At 44.4% G+C, this 23293-nt stretch overlaps 1 protein-coding gene across 1 annotated transcript in view; it reads right to left on the bottom strand.

Moving 5' to 3' along the window:
* The window catches only part of si:ch211-186j3.6 (neural-cadherin), a 666499-nt gene that overhangs the window by 563843 nt on the left and 79363 nt on the right, over positions 1–23293 (bottom strand).

Here is a 23293-nt window from a genome sequence, read left to right as displayed (position 1 = left end):
TCTTTCATATTCACCATATTCTTTGACGTGACAAATTCTCAACTGTCTAATGAGGTTCGTGGTATTAAAATGTCATTGCATTCCACCACAAGGGATTTCTGCTTCACGCACGCTGCATATAACCGTTTTATTGGGGTTTTTTTGGACATCTTGTAGAACTGCCAGACTAGTGAAGCCATTTTAGCGAGCTTCTTTTGCCGCGCACAGACAAACATCTCACGTATTTTGCGACCATGGGCGGTGATTTTGACCACCCATTGTCATTTTAGGTAGGAGTGAAATCCCGGTCATTTTGTGTACCAAAAACAAATTTAACTGGCCTTAGTCGTGTCGCTAATAAAACAATCTAATCTAATTAATAGATTTAAAAGTTATGAATTTGTTATCGAGTGCACTTTTCACCTGCATTTTGCTTTCATTAATAAAGCATTGAGGTTATTTTTAACTTTTGACTACACTGTGAGCTCCCCCTGTACATAGCTTGATTTTCAGGTTTATTTTTTCCTCATTGCCTGGTTCTTTTATTTCCCCACAACCTTGTATGAAAAATCCAACAGCACAAAATACAGAAATGTACTAAAGACCTGTATCAGTTGCCAAAGATAAAAGCAAGTGTAGTTGCACATTAAATAAACGAGCTTTGTTTATTTGGATGTGCCCTACTTACAGTGGCTATGTTTATCATCTGCAGAATACTGTTCATACATACTTGCACAAGAAGATCTGAAGTTCTATCATCATACAAGTATTTTCATTCAACAAACACAGCTCATACTCTGTCCCAGTACTGTAGATCACTTCAGACCCAAGGCCCAAGAATCAAATCCAGCCCGGCACCTCATTTTATGTGGCCAGCAAAAGCTTGTGTAACCCACATGATTAACCATGTGGGTTACACTTGCGAAGAATTTAATTTGCTCAATACAATTCTACATGTCCGACCATGCATTCCGATTTTGTTATTCGCGTACTGAAGGCACGAATATTTCTGTTGTAGCATACTGACGTCTAGCCACTAGATGCCAGTATATGCTAAATTCTAGCATCTCAAAAATAGTGATGACAACCGCCACGCTGTTTTATGGATAGATAGATAGATAGATAGATAGATAGATAGATAGATAGATAGATAGATAGATAGATAGATAGATAGATAGATAGATAGATAGATAGATAGATAGATAGATAGATAGATAATTTTATTAACCACAGAGTCAAGGCTGGTGGATTTTTTTTTTTTTGGTACACTTTACACTCTGCAGCACAATACATACATGGACAACAACAGACTCCACATATTTTCACGAACAATACAGTTACACAATAACAGAAATAAACATATCAGGCATAACAGGTGAATGGTGGTATTTATACCAATGGTGTGTGAGGAAGGCACTATAGGGAGGAATTCAGAGTCCTTATGGCTAAGGGAAAAAAACTGTTTGCGAAGTGTTTAGTCGTAGTTGACAGTGACCTGTAGCGCCTCCCTGAGGGAAGGAGCTGAAAGAGGTGATGAGCAGGATGTGAGGGGTCGGAGGTGATCTTCTTTGCTCACTTTACAGTCTGGTTAGTATGTAGAGATTCAACTGAGGGGAGTGGGTTGCCTATGATTTTGGATGCCATGTTGACAATCCGCTGCATTTTTTTCCCATGTTTGACTGTCTGTGCCGCCATACCATACTGTAATCGAAGATGTTATGATGGACTCGATAATGGCTGAGTAAAACAGAACGAGCAGTTGATGTTTGAACCGGTATTTTTTAAGCTGCCTACGAAAGTAAAGTCGTTGTTGAGCTTTTGCAATGATGTGTTCAGTGTTAATTTTCTATTTCAGGTTATTGCTGATGTAAGTTCCAAGGAATTTAAAAGAGTCGGTGGTGGTGATGGAGTTACCGTTCATTTATATGTGTCACAGCCTCTCGCCCTTGACATCAAAGCGATCGCCCTTGACACCTGCTACACCAGCTGACACCTGCTGACCCCCCCTTCACCCCGGCAATCGCCCTCACCCTTAAAAGGCCTCCACTATGGACCAGTCTTCGCTGGAACGTCGCCTTTCATAGACTTCTGCCTGCCTGCCTACCTGCCACTGAGCCAACTCCTGCTCTACCCCTGAGATCGGCTACTTCAATAAAGACTTGATTCTTCCCTTACCTGGTTGTCCCGTCTGCTTTTGGGTTCTTTCCTGATACGTGACAGTACGTTCCAGCCACTATGGACCCAGCAGACCATTCCACCACAGACCTGGCCACGGTCTGCCAGGCTGTAGCCAACCAGGAATCGGTCCTCGGCCAGCACAGCCAGGTGCTACAGGGGATGGCTGACGCCCTCCGTGGGCTCAGCTCAAAGACCTCCGGAATCCAGACCCAACTTAGTGCCTCCGCTAGCCCGGGATCCGCCCCTCCAGCTCCGCCACCCCCAGCGCCATCAACTTCGGCTAAGGAACCATGGGTTGCCCTGCCCGATAAGTATGATGGAGATTTTGGACTTTGTCGCCCTTTTTTGATGCAGTGTGAGATTGTGTTTAACCAGCAGCCCCAGTCATATTCCACGGATGGAGCCAAAGTCGCTTACATCATGGGTCTTCTCCGGGGAAGCGCCCTGGATTGGTCTACAGCAGTGGGGGAGATGCGGGCCTCCACTTCCTCATCCTACGCTGAGTTCACCACTGCTTTTCGCCAGATTTTTGATCATCCCGTGCGGGGAAAGGATGCGTCAAAAAGACTAATCTCTCTCCGCCAGGGTTCCCGCAGCGTCGCTGACTACTCAGATGAGTTCCGTACGCTATCAGCGGAGAGCGGATGGAACAACGAGTCCCTCCAGGCCGGCTTTTCCAACGGGCTGAGCGAATCCTTAAAGGATGAATTGGTTTCCTACCCCGAGCCTGGAGGGTTGGAGGAATTGGTTACCCTGGCCATTCATGTGGACAATCATCTCCGGGAGCGGAGGCGAGAGAGGACGCGCCGCTTTCCTGGTCACAACAACTTACCACGGGCCACACCTCCAAACTGTGGGGGCCGAGCTCGCTCGACTGAGGTTGCCGTCCTCCGAGAAAGCCCGAGGCGTGACTCTTCCCCAGCTTCGAAGCCGATGCAACTCGGCCGCTTCCGGCTCAACCCGGAGGAGCATCAACGCCGCATCACCGAGAACAGCTGCTTGTATTGTGGTCAGCCTGGTCACTTTCTCGCCTCCTGCCCTCACCGTTCCGTCAAACTAGCAGGCTCACGAGGGAGGGGGAGGATCCTCGTGAGCCCAACTGTCTGCCCTCTGTCTCCTCGTCCACGTACCCAGTTGCAAGCTACCATAATTTTTAAAGGTCAGTCCACTAAACTTTTGGCTTTAATTGACTCTGGAGCTGATGAAAGCTTTTTGGATGCAAGTGTTGTGAAGCAGCTAGGTCTTGCCACTGTGAGTCTGGACCAACCTCTTGAAGCTAATGCCCTGGATGGACGTCTCCTGGCCCGGATAACCTCTAAGACCGAGCCTGTGCGCCTCCTGTTGTCGGGAAACCATCAAGAGGAGTTCAGTTTTTTCGTTATCAATTCTCCCTTTGTTCCCATTATACTTGGTCATCCCTGGCTGGTTAAGCATAGTCCCCATATTGATTGGTCATCGGCCAGAATTTCAAGTTGGAGACCTGTCTGTCATGCCATATGCCTCCAGTCTGCTCTGCCTTAGTCTGTCCCCTGTCAGGTGTCAAGCTCTGAGACCTCTGACCTGTCACTGGTGCCTCCAGAGTACCATGACCTCCAAGCCGTGTTCAACAAGCAGCAAGCTCTCTCCCTGCCTCCTCATCACCCCTATGATTGCGCTATTGACCTGCTGCCGGGCGCTCCCCTCCCCAGCAGCCGCCTATATAGCCTCTCCAAGCCTGAGTGGGAGTCCATGGAGAGGTACATCAAGGACTCCTTGACTGCTGGTCTTATTCGCCCGTCATCATCACCCCTTGGTGCGGGGTTCTTTTTTGTGGCCAAGAAGGACAAGACCCTCCGACCGTGTATTGACTATAGAGGCCTCAATAACATCACAGTCAAGAATAAGTACCCTCTGCCCCTCATGACTTCCGCTTTTGATTCTCTCCAGGGAGCCACAGTGTTCACTAAACTAGACCTCCGCAATGCTTACCACCTGGTCTGCGTTCGAGACGGAGATGAATGGAAGACTGCCTTCAACACCCCCCCTTGGGCATTTTGAATATCTGGTGATGCCGTTTGGTCTCACTAATGCCCCAGCTGTCTTCCAGAGTCTGGTCAATGACGTCCTACGTGACATGTTGGATCGTTTCGTTTTTGTTTACCTGGATGATATCCTGATTTTTTCCAGAGACCTGTCAGAGCATGTCATGCACCTCCGCCAAGTCCTCCATGGCTTCTGGAGAACCGCCTTTTCGTAAAAGCAGATAAGTGTGAATTCCATGCCCTTTCAGTCACCTTCCTGGGCTACATCGTGGCCGATGGGCAGGTGAGAATGGACCCCGCCAAGGTCAGAGCGGTTCTTGAGTGGCCAAGCCCGACCAGCCGTAAGCAGCTTCAGAGGTTCCTCGGGTTTGCCAACTTCTACAGACGGTTCATCCGCAACTACAGCTGCGTTGCGGCCCCACTAACCGCTCTTACCTCCACCTCCAGACCGTTCCTGTGGACCCCTGTAGCAGAGGCAGCTTTCCAAGCCCTCAAGCACTGCTTCACCATAGCTCCTATCCTCATCCAGCCAGACCCAACCAAGCAGTTCGTTGTAGAAGTGGACGCCTCTGAGATTGGGGTGGGGGCGGTCCTTTCTCAGCGCTCCAGTGAGGATGGCAAGACACACCCCTGTGCCTTCCTGTCTCGCCGTCTCTCCCCAGCTGAAAGGAACTATGATGTGGGGAATCGTGAGCTCCTGGGGGTGAAATTGGCACTGGAGGAACGGCGACATTTTCTGGAGGGGTTCTGAGCTTCCTTTTATAGTGTGGACTGACCATAAGAACCTGGAATACATCCAGTCAGCAAAGCGACTCACCGCGTGCCAAGCCAGGTGGGCGCTCTTTTTTGGTCGTTTTAATGTTTCTTTGACGTACAGACCTGGCTCCAGGAATGCCAAGCCCGATGCTCTGTCTCGTGGGCATGGGGAGGAGTCTGAGCCCAAGCTCCAACCTGACACCATCGTTCCCTCTACCTGTGTGGTTGCGGCTGCGGCTGTCACCTGGAACATTGAAAGGGAGGTCATGGCAGCACAACAGACTCAGCCTGACCCAGGTAACGGTCCCCCCGGGCACTTGTTTGTTCCAGACGCTGTTAGATCTAGCGTGTTGCAGTGGGCTCACTCTTCCAAACTTACCTGCCATCCTGGAGTAACCCGTACCCTAGCCTTCCTCCGTAGGCGGTTCTGGTGGCCTTCCATGACGGAGGATACTGGGTCTTTTGTTTCTGCCTGTCCTGTTTGTGCCCAGAATAAGCCCTCCACTCGGGCCAGTGCCGGTCTGCTGCGCCCCCTGCCTGTTCCACACCGTCCCTGGTCGCATCTGTCCTTGGATTTCGTCTCTGGTCTGCCCGCCTCTGACGGTAACACCGTTGTACTGACTGTTGTTGATCGCTTCAGTAAATTTGCTCACTTTTTGCCCTTGTCTAAACTGCCTTCGGCCCGAGAAACTGTGGATCTGCTGGTCAGGGAGGTTTTCCGGGTCCACGGTCTTCCCCGTGATATAGTGTCTGACCGTGGCCCCCAGTTCACTTCTGCTGTCTGGAAGGCTTTCTGCTGTCTGGAAGGCTTTCTGCTCTGCCATCGGTGCCACCGTCAGCCTGTCATCGGGGTTCCATCCTCAGACCAACGGCCAGGCCGAGAGGACCAACCAGGCATTGGAGACTGTTCTCCGCTGTCTGGTGTCTGCCAACCCATCCTCTTGGTCCTCACAACTTCCCTGGGTAGAATATGCCCATAACATCTTGCCATCGTCTGCTACTGGGTTGTCCCCTTTTCAATGCCTTTACGGCTATCAGCCCCCCCTTTTTCCTTCTCAAGAGGTAGACATTCCAGTTGCGTTGGTCCAGGCCCATGTCCGTCGGTGCTGTCGGACCTGGCGGCGAGCCCGTGCTGCACTGCTCAGGGCCTCCGGCCGTTACCAGCGCTTGGCAGATCGTCATCGCACCCCTGCTCCGGACTACTCCCCCGGTGAGGTATGGCTCTCTACCAAGGATCTACCCTTGAGATCGGACGCTAAAAAACTGTCCCCCAGGTATATTGGTCCCTTTCCCATTGTCAAAGTCATTAACCCCTCTGTGGTCCGTCTGAAGCTGCCCCGCACTCTCCGGGTTCACCCTTCCTTCCATGTGTCCTGCCTCAAACCTGTCTCTACCAGCCCTCTAGTTCCTCCGGCCCCCCCACCCCCACCTCCTCGTATGATCAACGATCATCCAGCTTACACCGTTCGTCGTCTCCTGGACTCTTGTCGCCGCGGTCGCGGCCTGCAGTATCTCGTGGACTGGGAGGGATATGGCCCGGAGGAGAGGTGTTGGGTCCCTCGTCGCCTTGTCCTGGACGCGAACCTCATCCGGGACTTCCACAGGACGCACCCTAACGGGCCTGGTAGGTCGCCCGGTGGCGCAAATCGGAGTGGGGGTACTGTCACAGCCTCTCGCCCTTGACATCAAAGCGATCGCCCTTGACACCTGCTACACCAGCTGACACCTGCTACGCCAGCTGACACCTGCTACACCGGCTGACACCTGCTGACCCCCCCTTCACCCCAGCAATCGCCCTCACCCTTAAAAGGCCTCCGCTATGGACCAGTCTTCGCTGGAACGTCGCCTTTCATGGACTTCTGCCTGCCTGCCTACCTGCCACTGAGCCAACTCCTGCTCTACCCCTGAGATCAGCTACTTCAATAAAGACTTGATTCTTCCCGTACCTGGTTGTCCCGTCTGCTTTTGGGTTCTTTCCTGATACGTGACAGTATGGGTGATTTAGGATTCAGCATGCATCGGAAGTCAATAATGAGTTCTTGGGTTTTGGCTGTATTAAGCAGAAGATTGTTGTTTGCGCACCAAGTAACAGCTTGGTCTAATTCAGTGCGGTACTGGGTTTAATCATTGTTGGAGATGAGGCCTACAATGGTTGTGTTGTCTGCGTATTTTATTATTTTCACAGAGCTATCCGTGGATGTGAGGTGGGTGGTGTAAAGTGAGAAGAGCCAGAGGGAGAGAACACAGCCCTGAGGAGCACCTGTACTGAGGGTAAGAGGGTATGACGTTAGGTTATTAACCTTCATCCTCTGTGGCCTGTTCCACAGGAAGCACCGAATCCAGTGGCATATGGCTGGGTCAATGCTCATATTCAAGAGTATGGTAAAGAGATTGAGTGGGTTGATGGAGTTGAAAGCGGAACTAAAGTCTATTAACAGGATGCGTGTGTAGGTGTTTGGTGATTCCAGTTGTTGCAGGGCTATGCTAACTGCATCTTCAACAGACCGGTTGGCTCGATAGGCAAATTGATATGGGTCCATCATTGGGGAGGTGCAAGATTTCAAGTGTGACAAAATGATGCGCTCAAATGCTTTCATGGCCACAGATGTTAGGGCAACTGGTCTGAAGTCATTGAGGCAGGTGAACTTTGAGGTCTTTGGCACAGGAACGATGGTTGAGAGTTTGAAGCACTGTGGGAGTGTACATTGACTTAGAGAGGTGTTAAATATGGTGGAAAATATTGGGCCCAATTGTGCTGCACAGTGGCTGAACAAAGCAGGACTGATGCTGTCTGGCCCTGCTGCTTTCCTAATGTTCAGCTTTTTGAATGTTGCTCTCACCTCATCCTCCTGGATTGCTACTGCACAAGACCTAAGGCCAGACATTAACGGACTTCAGCTCAGCGTTCAACACCATCGTCCCAGAAAATCCTCCACTCCAAACTCACCCAGCTCACTGTACAGCCCCTATCTGTCAGTGTATTAAAAACTTCCTAACAGACAGGAGGCATCAGGTGAGTTTGGGGTAAATCACATCCAGCACCTAGACAATCAGCACTGGTGCCCCACAGAGATGTGTGCTCTCCCCTCTACTCTTCTCCCTCTACACAAATGACTGCAACTCTGGTGACCTGTCTGTTAAACTTCTGAAGTTTGCGGACGACACAACCTTCATTTGCCTTATCCGGGATGGTGACGAGTCTGTATATAGACCGGAGGTTGAACAGCTGGCCCACTGGTGTGGCCATGATAACTTGGAGTTGAACAAGCTCAAAACTGTGGAGATGACAGTGGACTTCAGGAGCAGTCCCCTAACACTGCCCCCCCACCCCTCACCATACTCAACAGCATGGTGTCTGCAGTTAAAACCTACAGATTTCTGGGTTCTACAATCTCCCAGGACCTAAGGTGGGCATCCAACACAGACACAATCATCAAAAAGGCCCAGGAGAGGATGTACCTTCTCTGCCAGCTCAGGTAGTTAGCCTGCCTCAGGAACTGCTGATTCAGTTCTACACTGCGATAATTCAGTCTGTCCTCTGCAAATCCTTTACTGTCTGGTTTGGATTGGCCACCAAACAGGACAAGGACAGCCTAAAATGGACAGTTAAGTTTGCAGAGAACATTATTGGTGCCAACCTGCCCTTCATTTGGGACTTACACATCTCCACAGATTCAGGAAATGGGCAGGCAACATCACTACAGACCCATCACACCCTGGTCACAACCTGTTCCAACTCCTCCCCTCTGGTAGGTGCTACAGAGCACTGTACACCAAAACAAGCCGATATATAAACAGTTTCTTTTCGTGGGCTGTCATTCAAATGGACAATTAACACTGTCAAATAAATCCAACAATTTTGTATATAGTGTAGTGTATACTAGTATGCTTTGTCATATCCATCTACCTCAAGCATGTATGTAACTTTCTAACATTATGTCAGCATCTCTGATATATTCTCTGCACCTTTGCACTTCATCACCTCTTATCTCACTTGTGTAAGTCAATACTTGTGTATAGATCTGAAGATTGTTGTGTTGTACTGTTGTTATTCTATGTTAAATACACCGAGAGAGCCACGAAACCGCAGTCAAATTCCATGTAGTGTAAACCTACATGGCCAATAAACATGATTCTGATTTTAGGTATTGGATCATTTTCCTCATATAGAATGAAGATATTTAATGGAGCTGTGCTGTTACCATGTCTTATTCCAGTGATGCACGAGGATTGAGAAATAAGCCAAGTCCTCTTTGAGTCAGAAAGGAACACAACATTTTGCTGTTCATAAAAGCAACATTGTGTAATTTTTGTCTTCATTTAAGATCTGTAGTGCGCACACAATAAATTGATACCTCTGGGGATTCCATAAAACCACTTAATTTTACTGCTATCACCTCAATGGTCTGGTATGATATACATGGGCAGTATTGTCCCAAAACCAGCACGCGAGAAATTATCCTTTATTCGTGCACAGGAACTTGATGCACATGACAAGGCATGATAAAAATGGACATGAGATTTATATTTCGAAAAACATTAGAAGATCTTGTCAATCTAATGCATTTTGAAATACAAAACATCAAATCTGAACAAAAGCAATTCATTAAAAAAACACTATTACACAAATTCACAAATCAGGATATGTCAAATGCAATTACTTTAAACTTTTATGCCATAGGAATAAGAACTTATTAGCTGCTGAATTTGAATATCAGTCGACTATCGAACGTAATACTATCTTTTCCATGGTATGAGATTTTAGCAAGAGTCATTTCCTGTGTGCGAGGGAACAATCACTTTAATGAGAAAATAGTAATGACTCCATAAAATATGGAACGGATGGCAGCCCAATACCGGAGTCATTAAATCTAAATGCAGCGAGTCAAGTCTTCAACACGAGTGGTGATGGTGATCTGCAAGCCCCACCTCACCCCCCTCCTTTTGAAGATATTTAACATATTACAAATGATAGTAAGTGGAAGTGAACAATAATGTAACTAGGGTTGCCATCTTCCACAAGTGAAAACTTGAAAAGGGGGGGGGGGCACTCATTTGTTGTTTTTCTTACATTTTCATATATTTACTGATAATCTTGTTAATAATAATAATAATAATAATAACAATACATTTTAGTTGTGGGCACCTTTCGGAGCACTCAAGGACACCTTACAGAACACAGTTAAAAAAAAACAGCACTGTATCAGACAGCATAAAATCAAAACAAAACAGGGTAAAGAATAAAAAGTTAATACAACAGATAAGTATAAAATCATTATCTGCACAAAACTCAATGAAGCATGGATCAAACGGAATATGCCAGTTTGAAAAAGTATGTTTTGAGATGGGATTTGAAGGTTGAAAGAGTGTCTCTGTTGGGAACGTCTTGTGGGAGAGAGTTCCATAGGCAGGGGGCAGAATGACTGAAGGCTCGAGACCCCATGGTAGTCAAGTGGGCCAATGGTGTAGTGAGTTGGAGAGAAGAAGAGGATCTGAGAGTGCAGGAGGATGTGTGGCTATGAAGGAGTTCAGAAAGGTATGAAGGAGCTAGGTTATTAAGGGCCTTAAATGTGAGAAGCAATATCTTGAAGTCAATACAGTATTTACCAGGGAGCCAATGGAGTTGCTTAAGAACAGGAGTGATATGATCTATGGAAAGAGTTCTGGTGATGATATGGGCAGCTGAATTCTGGACCAATTGAAATTTATGAAGACACTTGAGGGGAAGACCAAAGAGGACAGAATTGCAGTAGTCAATACGGGATGTAACCAGGGTGTGAATGAGTATGGCGGTGCTGTTAGATGTAAGTGATGGGCGAAGACAATTAATATTGCACAGGTGAAAGTATGCAGACAGAGTAACATTGTTGATGTGAGCTTCAAAAGATAATGTGTTGTCCAAGATGACACCCAGACTCTTAACCTGAGGCGATGGGGGAAGCATGTGAAGCAAGCATTGTGAAGCATGTTTACTTTCCTCAGTATTAAATGTGCTGTAGGCCTGAAGTGTGACTTTAAAGTGGTTATAGTTTTGGTGGACTTTGCATCATCTGATGGTCACAATAGTTTGTTTTCTTACCACAGATCTAAGCGTTCATTTGAAACTAATCATGATCCTAAATGCACAGAAAGCATTCACGTACAGGTCAGAATTTCTAACAGTCATAAATTATAGGTATAACACCAACAAGATAATCTAGTGGGCATATTTTAGAGAAAGAAAACTGATCAACATTGCCATCTGATACAGTAATAATGCGGAACATATAAAGCCATATCAAATATTTAATGAAATCTAACTCTAAAGTTTGAATGTTTGGCTCAGTATCTATCTATCTATCTATCTATCTATCTATATATATATATATATATATATATATATACACACACACACACACACATATAAAAGGGTATGTTCTTCAGCATTCAATAAGCATGTTCCTTCTTCCTCTTTTCTTTTGTGATAGATTCAACACATTTCTGGTGTGTGAGCCATTACATTAGAATACAGTGCCATAAAAAAGTATTGCCCCCCTTCCTGATTTCCTCTATTTTTGCATATTTGTCCTACTGAATGGTTTCAGAGCTTCATATAAAAATGTATCAATACAAAAGGTTCTCGGCAGGTAATAAGATACACCTCTGCTGAATAACATAACTTCTTGAGTTTAATTTCAGACACTTTAGGATCAAACACTGTTACCAGCTTACATTTTGAGCCGTTTTGTCCTTACAGTGTGAATTTCAAACATGTAACACTCACCTGGGCTGAGAAAGGTAGGGAAGCAACTATGATATACACCTCTGCCGAATAATGCATCCACACTGTAAATTTATTTCTGGAGATCTATGAATCAAATCGTTTCATCAGCACATACTTTGGGCCGTTTTGGCTCAGGAGTGTGAATTTCATATACACTACCGTTCAAAAGTTTGGGATCACCCAAACAATTCTGTGTTTTCCATGAAAAGTCACACTTATTCACCACCATATGTTGTGAAATGAATAGAAAATAGAGTCAAGACATTGACAAGGTTAGAAATAATGATTTGTATTTGAAATAAGATTTTTTTTACATCAAACTTTGCTTTCGTCAAAGAATCCTCCATTTGCAGCAATTACAGCATTGCAGACCTTTGGCATTCTAGCTGTTAATTTGTTGAGGTAATCTGGAGAAATTGCACCCCACGCTTCCAGAAGCAGCTCCCACAAGTTGGATTGGTTGGATGGGCACTTCTTTGAGCAGATTGAGTTTCTGGAGCATCACATTTGTGGGGTCAATTAAACGCTCAAAATGGCCAGAAAAAGAGAACTTTCATCTGAAACTCGACAGTCTATTCTTGTTCTTAGAAATGAAGGCTATTCCATGCGAGAAATTGCTAAGAAATTGAAGATTTCCTACACTGGTGTGTACTACTCCCTTCAGAGGACAGCACAAACAGGCTCTAACAGGTACTATTTAATGAAGATGCCAGTTGGGGACCTGTGAGGCATCTGTTTCTCAAACTAGAGACTCTAATGTACTTATCTTCTTGCTCAGTTGTACAACGCGGCCTCCCACTTCTTTTTCTACTCTGGTTAGAGCCTGTTTGTGCTGTCCTCTGAAGGGAGTAGTACACACCGGTGTAGGAAATCTTCAATTTCTTAGCAATTTCTCGCATGGAATAGCCTTCATTTCTAAGAACAAGAATAGACTGTCGAGTTTCAGATGAAAGTTCTCTTTTTCTGGCCATTTTGAGCGTTTAATTGACCCCACAAATGTGATGCTCCAGAAACTCAATCTGCTCAAAGAAGTGCCCATCCAACCAATCCAACTTGTGGGAGCTGCTTCTGGAAGCGTGGGGTGCAATTTCTCCAGATTACCTCAGCAAATTAACAGCTAGAATGCCAAAGGTCTGCAATGCTGTAATTGCTGCAAATGGAGGATTCTTTGACGAAAGCAAAGTTTGATGTAAAAAAAATCTTATTTCAAATACAAATCATTATTTCTAACCTTGTCAATGTCTTGACTCTATTTTCTATTCATTTCACAACATATGGTGGTGAATAAGTGTGACTTTTCATGGAAAACACAAAATTGTTTGGGTGATCCCAAACTTTTGAACGGAAGTGTATGTAACACTCATCCGGTCTGAAAAAGGAGGGGATGGAATTCTCTGCAGGAAATAATATACAGTTCTGCTAAATAATGCATCCACACTGTAATTTTGTATCTGGAGAGTTAGGAATCAAATGTTTTTACCGACACATAGTTTGGGCCATTTTGGCTTGGCAGTGTGTATTTTATACATTTAATAATGACCTAAGCTGAAATAACAGAGGATGCATTACTTGGCAGCAACAATAATGCATGAACCCCTTAACACACAATTAATGACACTTCAAATCAAAGTTTGATAGGAATCAGATGGTTTTATCAACATATTTATCACACACACGGTCTCTCTCTCTTGCTCTCTCTCTCTCGTTTTTGGTTTGTATTTTTCTCTGCACCCCCTTGTCTTTTTGAAATTTTTTTGTATACAGATTTGTGTTTACATTAGAACTTTACATTAATCTTTATCTTCATAGTTTTTTCCCTTATATATTGTATTTTATGTATTTTCATTTTATACATTTATATTTTATTTTGTAATACACCAACAGCAGTCCGGACATCCGCCAGAAAAAGCATTTCAGTACATGTTGTATGAGGAGTACGGCTATGTATGTGACAAATATAAACTCTTGACTTAACCTGACATAATTTATTTGACTGACTTTGAAAGAGTGAATTTGAAACCGCACATTAATTTTTTCACATTTAAAAACCTCATTTTAGTATAACTATCTGAAATTATATGCTTAAAAAACACATAAAGGAAGAGTTTGCCCTAAGAAATATTGAGAAACCTTGTAAATTTCAGACTAATTGTATCAAGGAAATGCTACCGAGTCTAATATAACGTTAATGACTCTAAATGTTCAAAAACTACAGACTTCAGATAATTTTTCATCGTTGATGAACCTGACAAAGAAGCTTATATTGCTTTTAAGTAATACTCTGTCTTAAAAATTATTATAATGTCTGGTGGTTTTTCCTTTAGCTGTCCGCGCTCCTGCAAGGTGCATACAATTATCGGTGGGCAGGCAGAACTTGGCATAACATCGGCACATCTTCCATCAACAATTAATTTATTCATACATTTTTGACTGGACCGCCCAGCGGAGCCAGCCCTATAAACACAAATGTCATTGAGTGATCACGTTTAGAGTGACTGACTGACTGAGTGATAAGTTTGACACAATTGGAGTATTGAATCAGGTGAGCAACAGCATTCTGAAGTTATGCGATTGGTCAGCCAACGTAGTGGTAAAGATGGAAGTGGAAATTTCCCTTTTGGCTGTTACTCAGTGCAGCAGTTCCAGCTCATTCTGCATTTATCACACGCTAACAAACCGAATATATTGCTGATCGTGGATACTACAAACGCCCTGTGATGGCCTAGTGGCCTGTCCAGGGTGTCTCCCCGCCTGCCGCCCAATGACTGCTGGGATAGGCTCCAGCATCCCTGCGATTCTGAGAGCAGGATAAGCAGTTTGGATGATGGATACTACTGAAACACTAAGAACGGAATATTTTGCTGCTCTTTCCACATCTGGTTATGCACTAACAGTCCAGCACAGAGCAGAAGAGGAGAAAAACAGCCCTCGATGCTCCGAGAGGCATGAGGGAGAGTGCATAGTTAAAGCACCCCAAATGAATGAATCGTGCATATGCACATATTTGGCTTTAGTTTTAAATCTTTTTTATTGAACTTTTCCAACATATGCATTTATTTGTCACATGTCACAGACGAACAATTTACATCACAGCTTGACAAAATACACCAAGGCCGGAAAAAAAATTGACAAGCACTCTGAGGGTGGGGATAGAAGTTCAGGGAACCTATACTTAATGTTTGGATACAAAATTTTATTCAAAGTAACAGGTGATTTTTTTTCTCTTATTACATTGATAATACAATTTAGGTCTGTCTCAGGCGAGAGATCACAAGCTGAGGGGAATAAAGAATGAGTCACTGATTGTATTTTTAAGTTGAATTTGAGAAAAATTGATCTATATATACATACATACATACATACATACATATACATACATACACACACACACACACACACACACACACACACACATACATACATATATATATATATATATATATATATATACATACAACCCAGCCACTGAGGATGCACAAGCCAGTGCATCCTTAGCGCCGGTCCCAAGCCCGAGCAAATGGGGAGGGTTGCGTCAGGAAGGGCATCCGGCGTAAAATATTTGCCAAATCAAATATGCGGATCATAAATAAGACTTACATACCGGATCGGTCGAGGCCCGGGTTACCAACGACCACCACCGGTACTGTTAACCAGCAGGGTGTCAGTGGAAACTATGCTACTGTTGGGCGAAGGAGAAGGAGAGGGGGAAAGCATGTCCAGAGGCAGCTAGAGAGGAGGAAGGGTAGACATGTGGAGGTGAGAGTTGGAACTTTGAATGTTGGCACTATGACTGGTAAAGGGAGAGAGCTGGCTGATATGATGGAAAGAAGAAAGGTAGGCATACTGTGTGTGCAAGAGACCAGGTGGAAGGGGAGTAAGGCCAGGAGTATCGGAGGTGGGTTCAAACTCTTTTACCATGGTGTGAATGGGAGGAGAAATGGGGTAGGGGTAATTCTGAAGGAGGAGTATGTCAAGAGCGTGCTGGAGGTGAAGAGAGTGTCAGACAGAGTGATGAGTATGAAGCTGGAAATTGAAGGTTTATTGCTGAATGTTATCAGCGCATATGCCCCGCAAGTTGGGTGTGAGATGGATGAAAAAGAAGAATTCTGGAGTGAGTTGGATGACATGGTGGAGAGGGTACCCAAGGAGGAGAGAGTGGTGATTGGAGCGGACTTCAATGGACATGTTGGTGAAGGGAACAGAGGTGATGTGGAGGTGATGGGAAGGTATGGAGTCAAGAAGAGAAATGTGGAAGGACAGATGGTGGTCGATTTTGCGAAAAGGATGGAAATGGCTGTGGTGAATACATATCTCAAGAAGAGGGAGGAACACAGGGTGACATACAAGAGTGGAGGAAAGTGCACACAGGTGGACTATATCTTATGTAGAAGGCGCCATCTAAAAGGGATTGGAGACTGCAAGGTGGTGACAGGGGAGAACGTAGCTAGGCAGCATAGGATGGTGGTCTGTAGGATGACTTTGGAGACCAAGAAGAGGAAGCAAGTGAAGACACAGCCGAAGATCAAATGGTGGAAGTTGAAAAAGGAAGACTGTTGTGTGGAGTTTAGGCAGGAGTTAAGACAGGCACTGGGTGGTAGTGAAGAGTTGCCAGATGGCTGGACAACCACTGCAGAAATAGTGAGGGAGACAGCTAGGAAGGTACTTGGTGTGTCATCAGGACAGAGGAAGGAAGACAAGGAGACTTGGTGGTGGAATGAGGAAGTACAGCAAATTATACAGAGGAAAAGGTTGGCAAAGAAGAAGTGGGATAGTAAGAGAGATGAAGAAAGTAGACAGGAGTACAAGGAGATGCAGCGTAAAGCAAAGAGAGTGGTGGCAAAGGCATAGGAAAAGGCGTATGGTGAGTTGTATGACAGGTTAGACACCCAGGAAGGAGAAAAGGACTTGTACCGATTGGCTAGATAGAAAGACCAAGCTGCAAAGGATGTGCAGCAAGTTAGGGCGATCAAGGATAGAGATGGAAATGTGCTGACAAGTGAGGAGAGTGTGCTAAGAAGGTGGAAGGAATACTTTGAGGGGCTGATGAATGAAGAAAATGAGAGAGAGAGGGTTGGATGATGTAGGGATAGTGAATCAGGAAGTTCAGTGGATTAACAAGGAGGAAGTGAGGGCAGCTATGAAGAGGATGAAGAGTGGAAAGGCAGTTGGTCCTGATGACATACCTGTGGAGGCATGGAGATGTTTAGGAGAGATGGCAGTGTAGTTTTTAACTAGATTGTTTAACACAATCCTGGAAAGTGAGAGGATGCCTGAGGAGTGGAGAAGAAGCATACTGGTACCGATTTTCAAGAACAAGGGCGATGTGCAGAACTGTAACAACTACAGAGGTATAAAGTTGATCAGCCACAGCATGAAGATTTGGGAAAGAGTAATAGAAGCTAGGTTGGGAGGAGAGGTGATGATCAGCAAGCAGCAGTATGGTTTCATGCCACGAAAGAGCACCACAGATGCGATGTTTGCTTTGAGATTGTTGATTGAGAAGTATAGAGAAGGCCAGAAAGAGTTGCATTGTGTCTTTGTAGATTTAGAGAAAGCTTATGACAGAGTGCCGAGAGAGGAGGTGTGGCATTGTATGAGGAAGTCAGGAGTTGCAGAGAAGTATGTAGGAGTGGTGCAGGATACGTATGAGGGAAGTGTGACAATGGTGAGGTGTGTGGTTGGAATGACAGATGGGTTCAAGGTGGAGGTGGGATTACATCAAGGATCGGCTCTGAGCCCTTTCTTGTTTGCAATGGTGATGGACAGGTTGACGGACAAGATCAGGCAGGAGTCTCCATGGACGATGATGTTCGCGGATGACATTGTGATCTGTAGCGAGAGTAGGGTGCAGGTTGAGGAGAGCCTGGAGAGGTGGAGGTATGCACTGGAGAGAAGAGGAATGAATGTCAGTAGGAGCAAGACGGAATACCTATGCGTGAATGAGAGGGAGGACAGTGGAATGGTGAGGATGCAAGGAGTGGAGGTGACAAAGGCATTTGAGTTTAAATACTTGGGGTCAACTGTCCAAAGTAACGCGGAGTGCAGTAGAGAGGTGAAAAAGAGAGTGCAGGCAGGGTGGAGTGGGTGGAGAAGTGTGTCAGGAGTGATTTGCGACAGAAGGGTACCAGCAAGAGTTAAAGGGAAGGTCTACAAGATGGTTGTGAGACCAGCTATGTTATATGGTTTGGAGACATTGGCACTGACGAAAAGACAGGAGGCGGAGCTGGAGTGGCAGAGTTGAAGATGCTAAGATTTTCACTGGGAGTAACGAAGAAGGACAGGATTAGGAACGATTATATTAGAGGGACCGCTCAGGTTGGACGGTTTGGAGACAAAGCAAGAGAGGCAAGATTGAGATGGCTTGGACATGTGTGGAGGAGAGATGCTGAGTATATTGGGAGAAGGATACTGAATATGGCGCTGCCAGGGAAGAGGAGAAGAGGAAGGCCAAAGAGGAGGTTTATGGATGTGGTGAGGGAAGACATGCAGGTGGCTGGTGTGACAGAGGAAGACGCAGAAGACAGGAAGAAATGGAAACGGATGATCCGCTGTGGCGACCCCTAACGGGAGCAGCCGGAAGTAGTAGTAGATATATATATATATACATACACTCACCGGGCACTTTATTAGGCACACCTGTCCAACTGCTCGTTAACGCAAATTTCTAATCAGCCAATCACATGGCAGCAATTCAATGCATTTAGGCATGTAGACATGGTCAAGACGATCTGCTGCAGTTCAAACCGAGCATCAGAATGGGGAAGAAAGGTGATTTAAGTGACTTTGAACGTGGCATGGTTGTTGGTGCCAGACAGGCTGGTCTGAGTATTTCAGAAACTGCTGATCTACTGAGATTTTCACGCACAACCATCTCTAGGGTTTACAGAGAATGGTCCGAAAAAGAGAAAATATCCAGTGAGCGGCAGTTCTGTGGGCGAAAATGTCTTGTTGATGCCAGAAGTCAGAGGAGAATGGCCAGACTGGTTCGAGCTAATAGAAAGGCAACAGTAACTCAAATAACCACTCATTACAACCGAGGTATGCAGAAGAGCATCTCTGAACGCACAACACGTCGAACCTTGAGGCAGATGGGCTACAGCAGCATAAGACCACACCGGGTGCCACTCCTGTCAGCTAAGAACAGGAAACTGAGGCTACAATTCGCACAGGCTCACCAAAATTGGACAATAGAAGATTGGAAAAACGTTGCCTGGTCTGATGAGTCTCGATTTCTGCTGCGACATTCGGATGGTAGGGTCAGAATTTGGCGTCAACAACATGAAAGCATGGATCCATCCTGTCTTGTATCAACGGTTCAGGCTGGTGGTGGTGGTGTAATGGTGTGGGCGATATTTTCTTGGCACACTTTGGGCCCCTTAGTACCAATTGAGCATCGTGTCAACGCCACAGCCTACCTGAGTATTGTTGCTGACCATGTCCATCCCTTTATGACCACAGTGTTCCCATCTTCTGATGGCTACTTCCAGCAGGATAATGCGCCATGTCATAAAGCTCGAATCATCTCAGACTGGTTTCTTGAACATGACAATGAGTTCACTGTACTCAAATGGCCTCCACAGTCACCAGATCTCAATCCAATAGAGCACCTTTGGGATGTGGTGGACCGGGAGATTCGCATCATGGATGTGCAGCCGACAAATCTGCAGCAACTGCGTGATGCTATCATGTCAATATGGACCAAACTCTCTGAGGAATGTTTCCAGTACCTTGTTGAATCTATGCCACGAAGGATTAAGGCAGTTCTGAAGGCAAAAGGGGGTACTAGCAAGGTGTACCTAATAAAGTGGCCAGTGAGTGTATATATCAACACAGATACAGGAAAAAGATTTTAATGCGTAGCAGTACAAGCCTGTTTCGTGCGCCTCACACTCATCAGCTGCACTGATCAGTATACGTATATATACTATATATATACAGTTAGGTCTATAAATATTTGGACACTGACACAATATTTGTAATTTTGCTCCTGTACACCACCACAGTGGATTTGAAATGAAGTAACCAATATGTGATTGAAATGTGGACTTTCAGCTTTAATTTAAAGGGTTGGACAAAAATATTGCATTAACCGTTCAGGAATTACAGCCAGTTTTATATATGGTCACCCCATTCTCAGAGGATCAAAAGTAATTGGACACTTGACTAACAAGTGGCTTCATGGGCAAGTAAGACCTTTTCCATCATTATTCCATGACAAATTAGGCAGATAAAAGGTCTGGAGTTCATTCCAAGTATTTACATTTGCATTTGGTAGCTGTTCATCGGAACTCTCAACATGAAGTCCATAGAGGTATCAATACAAGTGATGGGGGCCATCATTAGGCTGAAAAAGCAAAGGAAATCTATCAGATGGATAGTAAACACTTCAGGAGTGGCCAAATCAACATTTTGGTACATTCTTAAAAAGAAAGAATGCACTGGCAAGCTCAGCAACACCAAAAGGCTTGGAAGACCATGGAACACATCTACAGGGGATGATCCCAGAATTATTTCCCTAGTGAAGACAAACACATTCACAACATCTAGGGAAGTCAAAAACACTCTTGAGGTAGGGGTATCATTGTCCAAGTCTACAATCAAGAGATGCCTGCATGAAAATGAATACAGAGGGTTTACCACAAGGTGAAAACCACTGGCGTCACTTAAGAACAGGAAGGCCAGATTAGACTGTGTTCAAAAACATCTAAAAACCTACCAAGTTCTGGAATAAGGTTCTTTGGACAGATGAAGCAATGATGAACTTGTACCAGAAGGATGGGAAGAGGAAAAGTGTGGAGAACAAAAGGAACAGCTCATGATTCTCAGCATACCATATCATCTGTCAAACATGGTGGAGGTAGTTTTATGAAATGGGCATGTATGGTTGCCAGTGGAACTTGGTCATTGGTGTTTATTGATTGTGTGACTACTGACAGAATTAGCAGGATGGATTGTGATGTTTGTAAGGATATACCATTTGCTCAGATTTAGCCAAATGTCACAAAACTGAGAGGACTGCGCTTCACACTACAGATGGATAATAACACAAAACCAGCTGAGAAAGCAACCCAAGAGTCTCTCAAGGCAGAAAAGTGGAATATTCATCAGTGGCCAAGTCAGTCACCTGACCTCAATCCAATTGAGCATGCTTTTCACTAGCTGGAGATCAAACTAATGGCCAAAACACCCACAAACAACCAGCAACTGAAGGCAGCTGCCGTTAAGTCTTGGAAGAGCATTTCAAAGGAGGAAACTCAGAATTTGAAGATGTTGATGGGTTCCAGACTTCAGACAGTCATTGACTGAAAAGGATTTTCCTCCAAACATTAAATATAATTGTCATAATTATAGTTATGTTTGTTTGTCCAGTTACTTTTGAGCCTCTGAAAATGGGGTGACCCTGTATATCTATGGCTGTAATTCCTGAACAATTAATGCCATATTTTTATCCAACACCTTAAATTAAAGCTGAAAGTCTACTCTTCAATCACATCTCAAATACTTCATGTCAAATCCACTGTGGTGGTGTACAGGGGCAAAATTACAAATATTGTGTAACTGTCCAAATACTTATGGACCTAACTGTACATATATATATATATATATATATATATATATTTTTTTTTTGTAATTGGGACCATTTTGAATAAATGAATTAATTTATTGCTGGCTAAGCCCAACTTTGGCTGAACTTGAAGATTCATGCAAACATGGTTTGGCTCTTAAACCAGCCCTGATAGTTTACTTAATACATCTTGGAAAAATATGGCATGTTCGCATGTGAACATTAAGATAACATATATATGTTAGACTGTTCTTAACCAAAAATAACACATTTTTACTCAAAGCTAATAGTTCCACTACCTTGGGAGTTTTGTTTTGTTGTTGTTTTTGAAGTGCCTTCCTGCCCCTCTGCCACCTTGCATAAATAACAGTATCAGATTCAACAGCATGTCCAAAGACCATCCATCCATCCATTGTCCAAACCGCTTATCCTGCTCTCAGGGTCGTCGGGATGCTGGAGCCTATCCCAGCAGCCACTGGGTGGCAGGCGGGAGACACCCTGGACAGCCTTGATTCCCCCCCCCCCCCCAGCTCTAACTTCAATTTCTGCTTAGTAGGATCTATTGAATGAGTGGGTGTTAACACCATCTATTAATTCAGCCCTATTGACATAAACAGGTGAATGGATATGTTCGGACATTTTTTTTCTTTAGGAGAATTCATTTCCCAGGGGCACATTAAGATCTTTGCAACTGCACTGATTTCAAATGTTTTGCTTTTTTACTTTTCTGTTCTATTCTGTATTGATATGGAACACAAACAAGCAAAATTTTCGAAGGTGGCTACACTGAGTAATGATTCATTTGCTTCCAGGGAGTCTTTGAAGTGAGTGAGCTTGTATGAGTTAGTACTCTCACATCTGTTATCCTACTCTAAGTCAGTTCTTGACATCAGAGATGTGCCATTCACTTACCCACATGCACGCACACACACACACACCAGTAACAGTTGCATATCTATATTCTGAACGCGTTCTTGCCAGGCAGGCGTACATTCAAAGTTTAACGAGACTGATGCATCATGCAGCCACAGATAGAAATGCAGACGCACGCATACATTTGGCTCTATTATGGCAATGAACAATCGACATAGTCAACTAAAATCAATGACCAAATTAGTTGCAATGAATGTGTCAATTAGTTGATGATGTCATCCCATGTGTTTTTCACGCTGACTTGGAATGCTCTGACATATAGGCATTACCGCTGGCTGGAGTAAAGTGAACAATAGCCTGGTGGCAACACCTTCATGACCAAAAGCATCCCAAGTGTGGGAGCATTGCACTCTTAACACAGGCAAAAAAGGTTGTGAACTGCAACATTTGCAAAACTGACTTTGGCTAGGATGGGAACACATCAGTTATGCTGGAGCATCTGAAGAGGCGGCACATTTGCTCTCTGAATGATGAAATCCAGAAAAAAATCCAACTTAGAACAGCAGAAGAGAAGGAAATTGTGGACATTGTAAACAAATGCGAAAACAAAAAATCTACTGACTGGGAAGATATTGATATGACAATAGTTCAAGTAATCGAAGGCATTGCAAAACCACTAACCCACATTTATAACATGGCCTTTCAATCTAGTAAAATTCCAAGCAAAATTAAAATTGCAAAAGTCATACCCTTCTATAAAACTGGAGATAGACACCAATTTACAAACTACAAACCGATTTCATTATTTTCACATTCTTCAAAATATTGGAAAAACTATTTGCTGTTAGACTAAGCAAATTCATTGAGAAGCACAATCTGCTGACCGATAGCCAGTACCGGTTTCAGCCAAACAGATCGACCTCTCTGGCACTCACTGAATTAATTGAAGAAATAACTAATTGCATAGACTAAAAAAAGTTCGCTGTGGGAATATTTATAGATCTAAAAAAATATTTTTACACTAAAAGTAACAGGCAGCAGTTTGCAATGATAGGTGAACATAAATCTTCATGCATGGATATTATTTGTGGTGTACCACAATAGAAATGGAAACATGAAAACGGTGGTTTGACAAAAACAAATGGACAAGACAAAGTT

Source organism: Lampris incognitus, chromosome 4 (assembly GCF_029633865.1).
Source record: "Lampris incognitus isolate fLamInc1 chromosome 4, fLamInc1.hap2, whole genome shotgun sequence".
Taxonomy (NCBI): domain Eukaryota; kingdom Metazoa; phylum Chordata; class Actinopteri; order Lampriformes; family Lampridae; genus Lampris; species Lampris incognitus.
This window is presented reverse-complemented; position numbering and strand designations above follow the sequence as displayed.